Source organism: Apodemus sylvaticus, chromosome 20 (genome assembly GCF_947179515.1).
Source record: "Apodemus sylvaticus chromosome 20, mApoSyl1.1, whole genome shotgun sequence".
NCBI classification, from domain to species: domain Eukaryota; kingdom Metazoa; phylum Chordata; class Mammalia; order Rodentia; family Muridae; genus Apodemus; species Apodemus sylvaticus.
Genome location: NC_067491.1, coordinates 12,691,116 through 12,704,425, shown reverse-complemented (window position 1 = coordinate 12,704,425; position 13,310 = coordinate 12,691,116). Strand labels below are relative to the sequence as shown.

Sequence of the window (13,310 nt, the reverse complement as noted above, 5' to 3'; positions counted from 1 at the left end):
ATATGCCATCACCATCTCCTTGTGCAATCAGTATAATTAATAATATTCATGCTTTAAAATAAAGAAATCAGTAGAACTCAATTCTCATGATTAGATGCAGTTGAGAGGAAGCTGGTCAAAGCACATAGATCAAGTCATTCAGTCTGAAGTACTAGGTATTAGTCATTCACAGTAAATTCCAGGAGAATAGTTACGACTTCCAAATTAAAAAGGAAAAGAAGAAAAACAAAATCAGTTTTAAAAGCAGGAACAAAGGGCTGGTGAGATGGCTCAGTGGGATGAGCACTGGCTGTTCTACCAGAGGTCCTGAGTTCAGATCCTAGCAACCACATGGTAACTCACAACCATTCTTGATGAGACCTGACGCTCTCTTCTGGTATGTCTGAAGACAGCTACAGTGTACTTCATATAATAAATAAATCTTTTTTTAAAAAGCAGGAAAAAAGCATCAAAAGACTAGGAAAAAATGAAAGGTATAAAATAAAATGGTTTAAGTAAATAACAATTACACAAATAATCCATACATATATAACAGACACATGTACACACATATTACCCATACATTTATTTACATAGTAAGGTTCAGTGTAAAAGGTGTATTAAAATATATAGCTATGGTCATGATACTCAAAGAAATCTATACCTTGGCCTCATCCACCACTGCCACCTGTTCCTTCAGTGCCGACCTGGTGCCTCTTTTGTGAAGCAGCAGCTGCGTGGACTCCGGCACTCACCATGGATGACAAGAAACCCAAGGAAGGAGTCAAGACTGAGACCAACAATCATATTAATTTGAAGGTAGCAGGCCAGGATGGTTCTGTGGTGTAGTTTAAGATTAAGAGGCAAACACCACTTAGTAATCTATGAAAGCCTATTGTGAATGGCAGGGTTTGTCAATGAGGCAGATCAGATTCCGGTCTGATGGGCAACCAATCAATGAAACAGACACACCTGCACAGTTGCAAATGGAGGATGAAGATACGTTTGATGCGTTCCAGGAGCAGACTGGAGATGACTACTAATAAGGGAGCACGGTACTTTATTCCAGAATTTTGTTAGAGACCAAGAATACATTCTCAATTAGAAAGCAACAATTTGGTCCTGCCACATCCTGACTGCTACAGTATAGCTTTCTCTCTTCTCTCACTTCCCTGTCCCCATGTCTTTATTGTACATAAAGCAACTGGTGTTTGTGCACAAGCACTTTGCTCTTTTTTCTTTTCCTTTTTAAAACTAAATGGCCAATGTTCTGTTCTGGTGGACATCAGATGGAGATGGTCTGGGGAAAGTACTGGGTCTATGAAAATACCCTCTTCTCCATTAGTGGCATGGTCCATCAACTCTTATCTCTATATTCCAGTAAGTTATTTTGCTCTCATTGTTTTAACAAAAGAACCTGACAACACAAAATCCTTGCATACCTTGTTCGATTGGAATTTTTAATGTTTTTCATTTATCATTGTAAAACCAAGGACAATTTTATAACTTTTTTGTACATAGTTGTTACATGCAGGACAATCTGTCTTTAAGTAGGGATAAACTACTCTTGAACAAAATGATCCTAGATGCTTTTCCCTTCAAGTCAATCATCTTGTTGTTTAAATAAACTTCTTGTTAAAAAAAAAAGAAAGAAATCTATACCTTCAATATTACTTCTGTCAAAATTATGCTAAGATTTTTCCAAAGCTCCATCAAAACTACAATGGTATTTTCAAAGAAATAGTGAAAAGGAAAATTCTAAAATTCATATGGATCCACAAAATTAACAAAACAGTCTTGAGCAAAAAGAACCAAGAGGCCAAACCTTGGGACCAGACTCCATCTTAAAAGAAAATGAGCCTGAGAATTTGACCTGCAGGTAAACCCAAGCTACACCCAAGCACCAGGAAGGACTCCATGGCTCATCCTTGTCCCATACCCCAGAATAACTCCCTAGCTACTTCCTAGCAACAGTCAATCAAAGATTAGTCTGACGGTTTCAGATGGACTTTCAGACTGTTTGTGGTTGTTCATGGTTTTGCCTAAGAGCCTAGCCCGTTGGCTTATAATAGTTTTCTCTGCTAGATGCCTGCCAGGCTGGACACCCCTCACTTGCTCCCATTTCCTATGAAATCTTGTCCTGATGAGGGTTCAAGGCTGCTCTGCCTTCCTGTCCTGCTGTGTCCGGGTTGGGTTGGAGGAGAGCCCAAGCCCGAACTTGTTTGTTATAAGGAGACCCTAATGCGATGACATCAGAAACAGCTCCTTGGTGGCCTTTTGGGATCCACGAACGCTTCCTGACCTAACAGAACAAAGTTGAAAACAGTAAACATTAAATATTGATGTATCCTACACAGTAGACTAAGTGTCCTGCATATCAAAACAACATTGCACTGGTATTAGAAACAGACATTTAACCCAGTGGAATGGATCTACAGTCCACTCACATATCCTCAGTGAATTAATTTTTGATAAAGCTACTAGCAAATAAAACCTTTTCAGCAAATGATAATGGGATTAAATGACTATTCACATGCAGAAAAAGGAAATTAATCTGGTGACATTCTGGCGTGATATAAAAAGCTGAGGCAAGATGAGACTTGCTTCCAACAGAATCATTTCTACAATCAAGAAAACACCTAAAACAATCTAAAAGCAATTTACAGAGTAGTATTTGCAAACTACAGTTTCCATGAGGTATTAGTACCTAAAGTATACAAGGTGCTCAACTCAATAAAACAAACAAACAACCCAAAATAAGGCAAAACCAAACCAAAAAATAATAAAATAAAATAAAATAAAATAAAATAAAATAAAATAAAATCAGTAGGCTGCCCTAGCCTTCATAGGTAAACTCTTTTTCAAAGTAAACAATCAAAGAAAAAAAAAAAACACAAAAAAGAGGAGTGGGCTCCTCAACATAGCTAGCTCTCACAAAATCCAATGAACAGCTGCACACAGACAAACATAAAATAACAAATGAACAAATAAATAAATCTTATAAATAAATAAGCAAACAAATAAATAAAATAACAAATGAACAAATAAATAAAGCTTATACATAAATAAGCAAACAAATAAATAAAATAACAAATGAACAAATAAATAAAGCTTAGCCAAAACTATGGTTCAACATGAGTCAACCATATAGAGCAGAACAATGATCACATACAGAGAGAGACAGAGACAGAAAGAGTCTCACTTTGACTTGTTGCTCTGTCTCTTCAAGAAGTCAGCAAGTGTGAGAGAGTTTTCCAGAAACTCCAGTTTCTACAGAGGACGAAAGGACTGGAGGACATCATCTGGCTTTCAAAACATCTCCCTAATCTTCACAGAAAGGCTATTCCATCTCATATATAAGGAACATGCGGGAGAGGCAAGGCTAGACAATATGGGATCAAATGAAAGAAAAGGAAAGAAACAAAGGAAGAAAGGAAAGAAGCCATCTTTCTAGATAGCTGATGCTGGCCAGTTGCCCCTCTAAATCCAAATCATAAGAAGCAAACCACCCACCCACCTGCCCAGGGCTGGACCATCCAGAATTGGTCTAGATTAATAGTGGCACTCTTCCACTCAAAAGATACCCACAAAAGCCAAAATTTCATTTTTCTACTGGCATCAGGGTAAGGATGGAGGAGTATAAAGGCTTAGATCATTGTGGCAATTCCAAAAGAACTAACAAAGTTCTTACAGTGGCTGCAAAGGAAAGAGGAATGTTTGAAATGACACACAATTCAGGATAGTGTCTTAAAGAGGTTCAGAAAGCTGCTAGAATACACAGATTCAAAAACATGAAATAGGGACTGGAGAGATGGCTCAGCAGTTAAGAGCACTGACTAGCACTGACTGTTTTTCCAGAGGTCCTGAGTTCAGTTCCCAGCAACCACATGGTGGCTCACAACCATCTGTAGTGGGATCTGATGCCTGCCTTCTTTCCTCTGGGAGAGAGCTGGTCTCTCAGGAGTGCTGACATACCTGAGAGCACAGGTGAGACCACTACTTCTGCCCAAATTTCTGACCCAAGAGGGACCCACCCAGAGTCATCAGGGCACAGGAACCAAGGAACAGCCGGGAACAGGATCCTTCTGGTTTCCGTCTGCACCCTAGAGCTGACCCTGTGCCACAGCTCTCTGTGCCCAAATTCCACCTGGAAAGATCTGGTCTCCCAGGAGTACTGACACACAGGCTTACTGGAGGGACAAGCCACAGTCAGAGAGAGCAAGATCAGCTAGCACCAGAGATAACCAGATGACAAGAGGTAAGCACAAGAACATAAGCAACAGAAACCAAGGCTACTTGGCATCATCAGAACCCAGTTCTCACTCCACAGCAAATCCTGGATATCCCAACACACTGGAAAAGCAAGACTCTGATTTAAAATCACATCTCATGATGATGATGATAGAGGACTTTAAGAAGAACATAAATAACTCTCTTAAAGAAATACAGAACACAGGTAGAAAAGCCTTTGAAGAGGAAATACAAAAATGCAGTAAAGAATTATAGGAAAACACAACTAAACAGGTGAAAGAAGTGAACAAAACAGTCCAGGATCTAAAAGTGGAAGTAGAAACAATAAAGAAATCTCAAAGGGAGACAACCCTGGAGATAGAAAACATAAAAAAAAGGAGATAAGAAATCATAGATGTAAGCATCACCAATAGAATACAAGAGATATGAGAGAGAGAAACTGCAGGTGCAGAAGATACCATAGAAAATGAAAAATGCTAAAAGCTCCTAACCCAAAAGATTCAGGAAATCCAGGACACAAAGAGAAGACCAAACCTAAGGATAATAGGTATAGAAGAGAGTGAAGATTCCCAACTTAAAGGGCCAGTAAATATCTTCAATAAATATAGAAGAAAACTTCCCTAACCTAAAGAAAGATGCCCATAAACATACAAGAAGCCTACAAAACTCCAAATATATTGGACCAGAAAAGAAATTCCTCCTGTCACATAATAGCCAAAACACCAAATGCACAAAACAAAGAAAAAATATTAAAAGCAGTAAGGGAAAAATGTCAAGTAACATATAGAGGCAAACCTATCAGAATTACTCCAGACTTCTCAGCAGAGACAATAATAGCAAGAAGATCCTGGGCCAATCTCATATAGATCCTAAGAGAACACAAATGCCAGCCCAGGCTACTACACCCAGCAAAACTCAAAATTACCATAGAGGGGGAAACCAACATGTTCCATGTCAAAACCAAATTTACACAATATTTCTCCACAAACCGAACCCTACAATGGATAATAAATGGAAAACTCCAATACAAGGAGGGAAACTATACCCCAGAAAAAGCAAGAAAGTAGTCTTTCAACAAACCCAAAAGAAGATAGCCACACAAACATAATTCTACCTCTAACAACAAAAATAACAGGAGGCAACAATCACTATTCCTTAATGTCTCTTAACATCAATGGACTCAATTCCCCAATAAAAGACAGACTAACAGACTAGCTATCCAATACATACTGAGAACTCAAGAAGTTAGACTCCAGAGAACCAAATAACCCTTTTTTTTAAAGGGGGGGAACAGAGCTAAACAGAATTCTCAAGAGGAAACTTGAATGACCAAGAATCACCTAAAGAAATGTTCAACATCTTAGTCATCAGGAAAATGGAAATCAAAACAATCCTGAAATTCCACCTCACACCAGTCTGAATGGCTAAAATAAAAAACTCAGGTGACAGCAGATGCTGGCGAGGATGTAGAGAAAGAGGAACACTCCTGCATTGTTGGTGGGATTTCAAGCTGGTACAACCACTCTGGAAATCAGTCTGGTGGTTACTCAGAAAACTGGATATAGTGCTATTTGAGGACCCAGCTATACCACTCCTGAGCATATATCCAGAAGATGCTCCAACATGTATTAAGGACATATGCTCCACTATATTCATAGCAGCCATATTTATAACAGCCAGAAGCTGGAAACAACCCAGATGTCCTTCAACAGAGGAATGGATACAGAAAATGTAGTACATTTACACAATGGAGTACTGCTCAGCTATTAAAAACAATGACTTCACAAAATTCGCAGGCAAATGGGTGGATCTAGAAAATATCATCCTGAGTGAGATAAGTCAGTCACAAAAGAACACACATGGTATGTACTCACTGATAAGTGGATATTAGGCAAAGAGTGTGGAATACCCATGATACAACTCATGGACCAAATGAATCTCAAGAGGAAGGAAGATTAAAGAGTGGATTCTGCAGTCCTACTTAGAAGGGGGAACAATATCATCAAGGGAAGTCGAGAGTGGGAGGGACTTGGAATGAACAGAGGAGGGGGAGGGGAAAAAGAGGCAGAATCAGGTATGGGAAGAGATAGAGAAGACGCACAGAGGGTCAGGAAATTGAACAGAGGTGTGTAGCAATGGGGGATGGGGAAGTAGGATAGCAACTAGGAAGTCCCAGATGCCAGGAAAGCAAGAGCCTCCCAGGACCCTTCGGGATGACATTAGCTGAAATACCCCACAAAAGGGAGGGAGAACCTGTTGAGACCATATCTAGAGGTTAAGCATCCCCCTACCATTGAAGGATGGGGCCACCCACCCATTTCCAAAATTTTAACCCAGAATTGCTCCTGCCTAAAGGAAATATATGGACAAAGAGTAGAGCAGAGACTGAAGGAAAGGCCATCCAGAGACTGCCCCACCTGGAGATCCATCCCACATGCAGACACCAAACCCAGACACTATTGCTGATGCCAAAAAGTTGCTTGCTAACAGGAGCCTGACAGAGCTGTCTCCTGAGAGGCTCTGCCAGTCCTGACCAATACAGATGCAGATGCTCATAGCCAACCATCAGACTGAGAGCACAGGGACCCCAAATAGAGGAGTTAGAGGAAGGACTGAAGAAGCTAAAGGGGCCTTATCTGGCATCAATGGGAGGGGAGGCCCTTGGTCCTGCGAAGGCTTGATGCCCCAGTGTAAAGGAATACTAGCGCATTGAGGCAGGAGTGGGTGGGCGGGTAGGAAAGCACCCTCATAGAAGCAGGGTAATGGGGGATGGAATAGAGGTTTGCAGAGGGGAAACCAGGAAAGGGGATAACATTTGAAATATAAACAAATAAAATATCTAATAAAAAAAGAACAAATAAATGAAATCTGTTAAAAAAACGCATGGACATTCTAGAGATAATAAGAATTCTAGATCAATTTATTGAAATGAAATATGAAGCAACAGGAATGTCTCTTCAATAGTCTCGACAATAGACTCAATGAAGAGCAAAGAGGTAGAACATTTGAAATTATTCAATTATGGAAGCAAAAGTAAAATGGAATGAGAAGGAATACAGAAACTATGAGGATAATGAAAAACCACTTAATGGACTTAATCTCTATGCACCAGGATCTCTGCTACAGTGTGTCTGTCTCACCTCATCTTTGCTACATTGTGTTTGTCTCACCTCCTCATCTTTGCTACAATGTGTTTGCCTCACTGCCTCATCTCTGCTACAATGTGTTTGCCTCACCGCCTTATCTTTGCTACAGTGTGTTTGCCTCACCTCCTTTGGTGTCTGGAGGAAGGGAGGAGCCTGCAACAGGAGCCAGCACAATAGTGGTTAGTGCAGGTCAGACAGACCCAAGGGCACATGGCATAGGGTTGTGATAAGAACCTATAGGAACCACCTACAGAGCGTGACTCCACCTTGGTTACATGGACACACAAAAAAGCAAAGGCACTATTCAAGACTCCCTAAAGTCTTTCTCTTCTTTTTCCTATTTCTTCTCTTGGGTCTCTCTTAACTTATAAAGTAAATAAATAGATTATAGGAGCTGGAAATGAAACTCAGAAAGTTGTGTTTGCCACCTGGGGTTCAATCCCCGGCACAACACAAACTGAGTGTGGTACGGCAGGCTCATAAACACAGCCCAGGGACCACGAAGCAGGAGGAACTGGAGTTCAGTGTCACCCTTAGGGCATATAGTAAGCCTGAGGCCAGTCTGTCTGAAAGAAGAAAAGTGGAAGAGAAAAACAACAAAATAAATAAATAGAAAAGTAAACAAATAACCGCGTGTATTGTGTATTCCCCTCTGAAAATGGATGCTGTAAAGAGACACAAGAATGCCTATGGGAATGTGTCTTACACAGGATCTTGGAAAACTTGTCAGAAGAACGGGTCCATTGGAAAAAGAGAAGGACCACACAAATTTCTAACAACTTTCCTGGACCACCTTGGTTTTCTGCATCGTTTTTGAAGACTCCACATCTGCTCCATCTCTAAGTGGAATCCTTCATTCACCACTCCGCTCCTTTCATCCTTCTTCCAACTGAGCTCTCCCGTGTATTCACAGTTCTTCCCAGCTTCATACGACATGCCGGGCTGGTGTGCAGTGAGCTGCACAGCTGCGTGTGTGAAGTCTTAGTCTGCTGCAGTGCACCCATCATGGACTGGTTCCCAGACACGCGTGTTGTGTTGAGTGGGTAGACTCTGGCCCATATAAAGGAATAATCAGAAAATGGGCAGCTGTTGATTCCTTCACAGATTTTTTTGTCTTGTTTTGCTCTTGCTGCTAATGTAAAGTTTAGGGTAGAACCTAGAGGGGGAAGGACCTAGCTTTTATAAAATGTTAGTATGTCCTGTGATCCGTATTAAAACTCTGAGATTGGTTCCAGGAAAAGTGGTGGTAACTCCGGAATATCTCTATTTCTTCCCTAGAGTCTTTTGTCTTTTTCCTTGGGGCATAAATAAAAGCCTTGGGCAAAGAGAAGCAGGAACCCCACTGCCTATGTGTAGGGAAAAGACCCCTCCTATGTAATTGGATGTTAAAAGAAAAAAAAAGAAAATCTCTTTTAGTAAGGCACAGAATTTTGGCTGAAGTTCAGCCACATACCTAGCCTAAGCTGAATTTGGGTATAGCCCTAATAATTACAGTTACTCTTTAGAGAAAGAGCCCAAGAGGTTTACCTGGAGATTCATTCCAGATGTACACAGGTATGTGAGGAGCTCAGTAATGAAGATGTAAACCGGACGAGGCCAGTTTGTGCCCCACCAACTTCCCTGCAATCATTAGAATGAATGCTAGGAGATGCTCCCCCAGCCATCTAACAAACACCAGATGCCTGACCAGTATCACAGGCTAGAGTGTTAAGAAGGGGGGCAGAACCCCAAATAGGAATGCCTTTGCAATTATCAATCTGCTATGAATTGTAATCAAACAGAAACAATTCTCTTTAGTCAGTCGTTCCTGGGGTAGACCCTTGGATGGCCCACACTCACATGCTCTCTCTCCTGGCAGAGTATGCTTGGCTTAGCAACCTTGGGAAGGATATTCTCCCCTGTCTGTCATCAGGAAAGATTGCAGAGCCAGCATTCTCAGAAACTGGATGTTTTTGTCATATGCATTTCCAGTGTCACCTATATTCTTCCTCCTTTCCATTTAAGCTTAGATGTGGCTTTTTTTTTTCATAGCAGCTAGAATTAGAAGAAGCATTCGAGAAACCCAGTGGGAGGGGTTGCTTCTGCATTCATTTATGTCTATGTCACACAGGGCACCTGTGCATCCAGGCCAGCAGTGACAAATACAGCTGTCAGCAGTGTCTTCACATGCTGCATCATAGCGACAAGACTTTGAACAACAAAGAGGTATCAAGGTCTCACAGTGTGTCCCCATGAATCCGATACCCTTGCAGACACAATGGTAATTGTTTCCTCCATCCACACATAAACCTCCACGGAGACATGGCTGATATGGGGGGAATGTGCGAGCTGTCCTCACAGGATCTATATGAACACATTGCTTGGCTACTCATTCAACTCCCTTGGAGCCTCAGGCTATGGTTGCATCTGTCAGCCTGGATTTGAAGACAGGAGCCTAGTGTCAACTGTCCTCTGAGAGGCTCCACCCAGCCGCTGATTGAAACAGATGGAGAGACCCCAACCAAACATCAAACAGAGCTCCAGGAAGTCTTGTGGAAGAGTTGGAGGAAGGACTGAGGAACCTGGAGGGGATAGGAACTCCACAAGAAGACCAACAGGGCCAACTAACCTGGACCCTTGGGGCTCCCAGAGACTAAACCACCAACCAAAGAACATACAGGGGCTGGACCTAAGTCTCTCCGTATATATGTAGCAGATGTGCAGCTTGGTCTTCATGTGGGTCCCTGCATAATTATACCGAGAATAACTAGTAAATTACATTGGAACATGTCTAGGGGACAGAGTCTTTGTGGTCTCATGAGCTTGAGCTCCAGTTGTGATTGGCCATGTATGATTAAGGACATAACATGTATGATTAGGTATATACCATGTCTTGTTCTGAGCTTTAGTGGAACATCTTTAAGAAGACCTCACATTTCCGACACTGACCAGAGGCAGTGAGGCAAATGGTTGACTTAAAAAGCTTATTTAATGTGTGATTCAGTTAAGGTACTACACATTCCTACGTTAATACTGAAGTCCTGAGAAACAAAACCTCAAGCAGCCACAGCTCAACACTTACAATTCTTTTGAGCTAAGAAGACGCAGAGCCTTTCTTCATTCGTGTCCGACTTACCTCCATGTGTATGCCCTCACCCTGATGTGACCCCTGAGGAACCAGCCAGTGCTTAGTCCCCACTTGCCTTGCCCTTCCTTAGTCCTGAGACCATGTAAAGGTTCTTACCGATCCTGGGTGATGGAAAGAGCACGTCTGTTTGCTGGGAGTATCACGGTGCATCCTGCGGGGAGGACTCAAAAGCTTGCAGACAACAGAGGCCCCATGACCTCCACCCTGTGACATTATTATCATCTAGCACGAACTAAAATGTTTGGAAAACTACATACGGGGTGAGGTGTGACTTGGCTTCTGTGCTGTGGCGTTTTATGTCAACTCCATACTAGCTGGAGTCATTTGGGAAGAGGAATAAAGAAAATGCCTCCATTGGATTGGCCTGTGGGCAAGTGTGTGATGTGTTTTCTTAATTAGTGAGTGGTGGTGGAAGGCCATTATTGACGGTCTCGAGTCTGGACAGGTGGTCCTGAGACTATACAGAAAGTAGGCTGAGCAAGTCAGTAAAAATGCTCCCCCCGTGGAGTCTGCCTCGGGGTTCCTGCCCTGACTTCCTTCCGTGTGATTCGGAAGTCTAAGGGAAATAAACCCTCCACTCCCAAGTTGCTTTTTGGCATGTTGTTCTACCAGAGCAATGGGAACCCTAATTCAGACAGCTCCCAGAACTTGGGAGGCAGAGGCAGGAGGATCTCTGTATGTTTGGGGAAGGGGAAAAGGCAACTCCCAGCTCTCAGGTGTTTGTGGCTTTGACCCACAATTGTTCCAGAATTTTCCATGGTCCCATGATAACCTTTCTGGTATTTTCAGGTGGGGAGGCCTCGGAGCTGCCTGGTGCAGAGCTGGTAGTCACTACCAAACTGCGGTCTCTCAAGGTTAGCCTAGGACAAGACCAGCGTCTGAATGAGAAAGGATCGGGTCCTTATCAGAAGTAGCACAGGGCACCTCTTCAAGGCCCTCATTAAAATGGACTATCAATCAGCTTTGATGAATTCAAGAACCAACAAATAATCAGTACTGTGTGCCTGTGAAACTGTCCCGTGACTAGCTTGTCAATCCAAACTTTGTATTGTGCAAAAATCATTTTATTACTAAAGCATGAGAAATGTTAAGAGTTTCTATATATGATGAGATATATGTGCATGTTTGATATATGTGGAAGTTTGAATGAGAATAGCCCACAACAAACTCATATTTTTGAATGTCTCTAGTTGGTGGACCAGTTAGGTAGGATTAGAAGGTGTGCCCTTGTTTGAGGAGGCATATCCTTGTGTGAGGAGGCGTGTCCTTGTGTGAGGAGGCGTGTCCCTGTGTGAGGAGGTGTGCCCTTGTTTGAGGTGTGTCCTTGTTTGAGAAGGCGTGTCCTTGTTTGAGGTGTGTCCTTGTTTGAGGAGGCGTGTCCTTGTTTGAGGTGTGTCCTTGTGTGAGGAGGTGTATCCTTGTTTGAGGGGGCGTGTCCTTGTTTGAGGTGTGTCCTTGTGTGAGGAGGTGTGACTTGCAGGTGGGCTCTGAGCCTTTGTCAGGCTTAGTCCACACTTGCCCCTCCACCCGCCTACGAACGACTCACCTGTAGATTAGGATGTAAATATTTAGCTACCACCCTAGTGAAATGCCTGCTTGCCTTATGCTTCTGCCATGCTGATCATGGACTAAGTTACCTCTGAAAAGGTAAGCAAGGCCCCAATGAAATGATTTCTTTTAAAAGATACATTGGTCATAGTGTTTCTTCACAGCAACAGAATAGTAACTAAGACTTTATATGTGTATCTCTGTGTGTGTTTCTTTCTTTCTTTCTTTCTTTCTTTTTTTTTTTTTTTTTTTTTTTTTTTGGTTTTTTAAATTTGTTTTTTTTTTCGAGACAGGGTTTCTCTGTGTAGCCCTGGCTGTCCTGGAACTCACTCTGTAGACCAGGCTGGCCTCAGAAATCCGCCTGCCTCTGCCTCCCCGAGTGCTGGGATTATAGGCGTGCGCCACCACTGCCCAGCCTGTGTGTGTTTCATAGAAAGGCCCTGCATGAAACTGCTTGGGATCCCAGGAAATGTGACTTAGAAAACTAACAGGAAAACAAGTCCCCACAGCCCTGCTTCTCCCTCAAATAAATAGGTCAAAAAAAAAAAAAAAAAAAAACAAATAAAACCCAAACAGCTCAACAACAAATAGTATCACACTAAGATCCAACTGTAGATGAGGTTTGTTTTCTTTTGGACTTCAGAGACAGGGTCTCAACTGTAGTCTAGGCTACACTGGAACTTACTAGGTAGTCCAGGCTAGCCTTAAACTTGCAGTGATTCTCCTGGCTCAGTCTTCCAAATTCTCGGATTGCAGAACTGTACCCCATTTATAGAGATGAGTTTTAAAGGTAAAAAAATAAGGGGAAATCGGGAAGGGTGATAATATCTGAAATATAAATAAATAAAATCACCAATAAAAAGTATGATGTTATTTAAAAAAGTAATCCATGAGCAATGGGGACCTCTGTACCTCGTTCTCTAGAGATCAACCCTCGACATTTGTGTAAGTTTCACACTGGACTTTTTAAGCAGAGCCTAGGCACCAACCACGTCACGAGGCCTGCAGCCTCACCCCTGCAGTTACCACAGTGGGAATTCCCAAGGCATACTTTTAGCACAACACACATAGGAACTGTTGAGGATTCTGCTGTGGTAAGGTGAAGGCTGGAAAAGCGATCATGCCCTCCTGTCCTCTGGCCTTGAGGAGTCCTAGAGGCCTTTCCTTACATGGAATCTCCCTGTTCCAAAGCCTAGAGCAAAGGAGAAGCCTCCTTGGACACTAAGGGCAGGCCAGCTCCGTAGGGGAGGTCTGTCTAC

At 42.3% G+C, this 13,310-nt stretch overlaps 1 pseudogene; it reads left to right on the top strand.

The window, feature by feature from the left end:
- The first annotated feature begins 735 nt into the window (after positions 1-735).
- Positions 736-1,022, top strand: LOC127671337 (small ubiquitin-related modifier 2-A-like; annotated as a pseudogene).
- The last annotated feature ends 12,288 nt before the right edge of the window (positions 1,023-13,310 follow it).